The sequence below is a fragment of the Dama dama genome, chromosome 24 (genome assembly GCF_033118175.1).
Source record: "Dama dama isolate Ldn47 chromosome 24, ASM3311817v1, whole genome shotgun sequence".
Classification (NCBI taxonomy): Eukaryota; Metazoa; Chordata; class Mammalia; order Artiodactyla; family Cervidae; genus Dama; species Dama dama.
Window position 1 is genome coordinate 22,028,291 of NC_083704.1, and position 6,101 is coordinate 22,034,391.

At 43.0% G+C, this 6,101-nt stretch overlaps 1 pseudogene; it reads right to left on the reverse strand.

The window, feature by feature from the left end:
* Positions 1–4,696: 4,696 nt before the first annotated feature.
* LOC133045580 (ribonuclease H2 subunit B-like) lies at positions 4,697–5,568 on the reverse strand (annotated as a pseudogene).
* Positions 5,569–6,101: the final 533 nt, after the last annotated feature.

Sequence of the window (6,101 nt, forward strand, 5' to 3'; positions counted from 1 at the left end):
GAGATAAAAAACCATAGGTTGGGGTTTTGGGCTTGCCCGGGCTATGTAAAAAATAACTGGAAAACCTGTGGTGGCATAAAAAGCTATTATTGCAGGAGCTGGAGTTGTGTGACCTCTTGTGATGGACCCCAGAGGTGGGATGTCGGAAACAGAGATCTAGTTAGCTTCACCTTCAAGGACCGTAGACACCAGGGGCCTCAGGTACGAGTACGATTTAACCAGGAACGGGCGAAAAAAAACCGCTGGACCTCAGGACTGACTTGGGGTTTTCAGCTTCACGTAAATTGGCCCGGCCCCTACCCAGGCGAGCTTTTAATCATTAAACAGGTTATTGAGCCGGTGCAGGTACATAGTTTAGGTCCCAATCTGGTCAAAGCATTACAGGGGCACAAGGCGACCCCCAAGCCAACCCCCTTCAGACCAAGCTTGCCAGGAACATTTAACATCTCCTCTACCCCGAGCCTCAGAGGCAAACTGACAGAAACCCCTGGCCCTCTGGCTGTTACCATTAGCTCAGCAATTCAGGACCCCCTATGGGCCTTAGTGAATGCAGCCTTTACGGTCTTAAACCATACCAACCCTAATGCAACCCAGTCCTGTTGGCTTTGTTATAATCTTCACCCCCCCTTCTATGAGGCCATAGGCCTCAATGTCTCTTACCACTTATCTTCAGGCCAGAACCCACCCCCATGCCGATGGGAAGAACGCAAGGTTGGCCTCACAATGAATGAAGTTTGGGGACAGGGACTCTGTTTGGGCACAGTGCCACGTGATAAAACTTCCCTCTGTGCCCGGACTATTAGTAACCTACGCTTATATGGCAAAAATTGGATTGTGCCAGAGGTTGGGGGCTGGTGGATTTGTTCACATACTGGGCTAACCCCATGTTTAAATGTGAAGGTTTTTAACCAGAGTTAAAAATTCTGTGTCCTGGTTGCTGTAATGCCAAAAATCTTATACCACTCTGAAGAGGTTATGTACTCACATTGGGACCGAGAATTGCTAAGACAAAAGAGAGAGCCAATCAGTGCGATCACCATGGCAGCCTTCTTCAGTCTTGAGCTGGCAGGAGCAGGGACAGGAATAGCTTCACTATCTCTGCAAGGCCAAGGGTTTTCTTCCCTACGAGCCGCCATAGATGAAGATATAACTCGCATAGAAAAATCAATCAGCCACTTAGAGAAGTCTCTGACTTCCTTGTCTGAGGTGGTCTTGCAGAATAAGAGAGGATTGGACTTGATTTTTCTCCAACAGGGTGGGGTCTGCGCGGCTCTGGGAGAAAAATGTTGTTTCTATGCAGACCATACAGGAGTGGTAAGAAAACCTATGGCAAAAGTAAGAGAAGGGCTGGCGCAACGAAAGAGGGAACGGGAGGCCCAACAGGGATGGTTTGAGTCTTGGTTTCAACTCTCCCCCTGGCTGACCACCTTAGTTTCCACCCTCCTGGGCCCGCTTATAGTGCTATTATTAACACTTACATTTGGCCCTTGTATTTTAAACTGGCTAATGTCATTTATTAAAGAACGTCTAAATACCATTCAGATTATGGTATTGAGGCAGCAATATCAGATGGTAGCCCAGGATGAAGAAAAAGATTCCTCTACAGGAACAAGAAGACAGGGGGGAATGTGAGGCTGCCAGGGTTAATACCATGACGGGTGGCTTGGACCTAAGTTTTAGCTTCCCCCGAAATGATAAGATTCCCTACCCCCATCAGGTAACCTGGAGCCAGCCAATCAATATGCGCCCAGTAAGAACAAAGGGAGAGCTGAAAAGCCCGCGAAAGTCTGTACTAATAGAATTGCTTTGCAAACATGTAACCAATCCGCTTAAGCCAGCTACTAACCGCTTTTGCATATCTTATAAATTTGTGTAACAAGCTTGAGCTCGGCGCTTTCTGACCCTGCACCACTGTGATGTTTGTGGCAGAAAGCCCTGGCTCGAGACAGTAATAAACTTCCCTTTTTGCGAGTTGCATTGTCTTGGAAGCCTTCTCCCTCTTCCCGCTCGGGGATTCGGACATCGGGCATAACATGTATCAGCACTTTTTATTTATTGGGAGTAATATTCCATTTTGTAGGCATGCCACATTTCATTTACTTACCTCTCAGTGGACATTTTGTTACCAAACCAAACTTGGGTTAGCTCACCCACATCTCCGGGCACAGTAAAGCCCATCCACTGACACCAGGTTGTGGTGAAGGAAGGTACAGGGTTCATAGTAGGGCACCAGGTAAGGAGTTTAGGACAGCTAGTGCTCAAAAAGGCCAACTCCCCTACAGATTTCAGCAAAGCATTTTTAAAGGTAAGGTGAGAGGTGTCCCAGGGTTTGTGGTCAGTTTGTGCCCCATTCTCTGACTGGCTGATAGGTAACTGGGTGGTACCACATCACATTATCAGTCCTTAGGTGACAGAAGGTCGGGGGGCTATGCACTCATGGTCATTAACTCCTTCCATTTAGCAGGGGGTTTGGCATCTATAAAACACCTCAGGAAATACGCCATCAGATCCTATTATCTAGGTACTTAGGGAGGTGCTAAAGCAGAGGAAGTCTATCCCCGGGAGGCCCTTTGAGTCCTGCTCAGTTACAGTTTGAACTGTTGGCAGTTGGAAGCTGCTAAGAACAATGCTGCTATAAGTAACTCCCATGTCAGTCTTGGTGTGAAAATACGTTTCACCTCTCTTGAGGAGATACCTAGGGGTGAAACTGCTGGGTCATCTGGTGTGTGTTTAACTTTTAAAGATACTGCCTGAAAAAAAAAAAAAAGATACTGCCTGTTTTCTAAATGTACCATTCGACTGTGCCTTTTATGTTTCCACCAGTAGTGTGTTCCAGTTTCTCCACATCTTCACCCACACTTGTTGTCAGGTTTTTTTTACTGTAGTCATCTTCTCAGTGTGAAGTGGTATATCACTTATATTTTCCTAAAGACTAACAATATTGAACACTTTCTACATATGGTAGATGATTTTAAAAAATTGATATATATACAGTATGCATGAAACTTGGGGGAAAAAAAATACTAAGTGAAAGAAGAGGGACCCAAGAGACCACATACTGTATGATTCTGCTTATGTGAAATGTCCAGAAAAGTGACAGAAAGTGAATAATTAGTTGCTTGGAGGTGGGAGTGGGAATTTCTGTATGGGTACAAGAGAACTTTGTGATATAATGGAAATGTTGTAAATCTGGTTTTTAGAGCTGATTGTACAGCTCCATAAAATTGCTAAAAATGAAACTACCTGCACTATAGGTTAATTTTATGGTTTGTAAATTATACCTCAGTCATGCTGCAGAAAAACAATTTTAGAAAATTAACACAGGGACTTCTCTAGTGGTCCAGTGGTTAAAAATCCGCCTTCCAATGTTGGGGACGTTAGTTCGAACCAGGGTCAGAGCACTAAGATCCCACATGCCGTGGGGCAGCTAAGCCTGTGCGCCACAACTAGTGAACCCACGAGCGTCTCTGGAGCCCGCGCACCAAAATGAAAGATCGCGTATGTCACAAGGAAGACCTTGTGTGCTGCATCTCAGTCCTGATACAGCAGAAATAATGAATAAAAAAACAGAAAACTGATGCATGGCTGAATTCTCAACGGATAATACTAGTAAATCCCCAAGAGACAGAAATGAAAAACGAACAAAAATTCAGTGTAAGGTAATGTACAGACACTGACTGCCCTGGAGGTGGGAGAATGTAGTGTAGTGAAGCTGGCAATAAAGAAACTTAGATCTTCTCACCTCCTGAAATAAAATTCACATTTTATAGCAAGACAAGAAAAATACAATAAAAAAAACTTTGTTCTTTGACATCTTCTCTGCCCTGATTCTGCATTGTGTATCTGCATTGTGTGTCAGCCAGACCTTCCCCATTGACAGAAAGGGCTGCTCAACCATAAAAAACAATATTCTAGCATCAGGAAGACAACTCCTTGAAATAATATTCCTTCTTGATCTCATAAGGGATCACATGGTGTTTAGTTCTGGGTTATCTAAACTGTCAGTAATACATCATTTGATGTACAGCCCTCTTTCTTCAAAAAACCTATATAACTGTGCCTTGACTTAACAGGTAGACTTAACAGGTAGTTCTCAGAGCTTTCTGAGATGTTTTTACCACATTATAAATCCTCAATTTTGGCTTGAACAAAATTTTCCATTTCTTTTTTAGACTGATTTAGTTATTCCTCAGCAATCGGTATGAGTTCCCCAGGGCTGCTGCAACAAAGTATCATAGACTGGACTTAAAACAACAAATTTATTCTTGCCCAGTTCTGGAGGCTGGAGGTTCAAAGTCAGGGTGTTGTCAAGACTGAGGGCTCCAGAAGATAATCTGTTTCATGCCTCTCTTGAGGTGTTGCCAGCAACCCTTGGCATCCCTTGGCTTTTTTTTTTAATTGTCACATGTCAGTTTACTGAGGAATTTGTGGTGCTAAAGGTTAATTCTACTGACTTGATTACTTTTCATGATGTCAAGTAAACTCCAAAGGCTATAAGCCATGATGTTTCACAATTACTTTTCCCATATTCAGGAAACACAAAATTCGAATACAAAGAAATGTTTGAGTAAATCTGAAAATTGCCCTCATCCTACCTTTTTTCAAAAGGTGGTAGGTAATTAAAGGTTCAGAAGTACAGTAGCAAGGAGGAAGGATGAAAGTGGGACATGAAGAAGGAAGATATTTTTGCTCAATTTCAGTTCCAAAGGTTCAAATCTTTCCAATTTTTTTTTTTAACATGTTCTGCACCAAAAAAGGAATCAATACTTTTCATTCCACTCTGTCAACTTTAGCCAGGGCCTTCTGAGCTGTGGTCTTTTGCTCTTTTCCTTTACAGTCTTGAAATCTTTGGAGTTAAACTTAATGTTATTATTATTTTGCCTTTACAGTCTCATCTGATAACTTTGCTTTCTTTGACGGAGGGTTCAGCACTGAAGCTGGAGGTTCTGGAAGCTTTAAATATTTAGATAAGTCATCACTTAATTGTTTAGGGATGTAATCAGATATCAGACCTGGGCATAATGAACATAATCCTCGTCCTTGTCACTGGAAACCTGGCCCCCAGAGAAAAATGCAGTAGACTGTACCTGGGCAGTGACATTTACCTTATTGGTTTTTATTGCTGCCATAGTCTGATTAACTTTTTTTTCTAGCCATTTTAATGTCTTCTCTTTGCTGTACTTCTAGTATTTCTTCTTATCTATTTCTTTTTCCTCTGTCACGTGTCAAAGTAACTTCTCAAGTTCAGGAAGCTTCAGCAACAAGATGCAATCTGGGAACATGTCATCCATCACAACTTGATCCAGGGGCTCAAACTTCCCCTCTTTATTGGACTTTATAAGGTAGTGGAGAAGCAGAAATAGCGGGTCCATAGGTGTGGCAAAGTGAAGAAGACCTCCTGATGGAACTGATTCATTTATAAACCAAGAATTTTTTTTTTTTCCTTGAAAACTTTTATTTCAAACTGCTGTGGTAGACACATATTGAACAAGTAGATGGCTCCTTCCCCTGAACAGGGTTAGCCAGTTCTACAAACACAAGCCCACTTTTCATCTTCTTTGAAGCATCCTTTAAATATATTCTCTAATTCCGGGCAACCACTAATCCATTCTCCATCTCGAAAATGTCATTTTGAGAATGCTGGGAGCAGGAACACGTGCTGCCAGGCACGAGCCTGTCCCTATCGTTTGCACCACCTGCCATGCACGTCTGCTCCCCGCGGCCACAGGCCTCAGCCCTCAGAGCGCAGGCTCAGCGGCAAATGGCAGGAGAAGGTCCCTTGGGTTTTTTATGTATCATTCCAATCTGTGCTTCCATGGCAACGTGGCTTTCTCCCACCTCTCTCCTTTTTATTTTTTAATTGAGGAGTAATTGCTTTATAGAATTTTGTTTTCCATCAAACATCAACATGAATCAGCCACAGGTGTACATATGTCCTTCCAAGAACACTAGTCAGAGTAGGACTCACTCTAATGACCTTAATTTGACTACATTTGCAATGTCTCTGAGGCAAGAGATAGATGGGCCCCAGGCTGAGCAGCTGGAATTTCTCCCTGTGGATAGATACTCCAAAGTAGCAGGATTGAGAGAAGAGTTGAGAC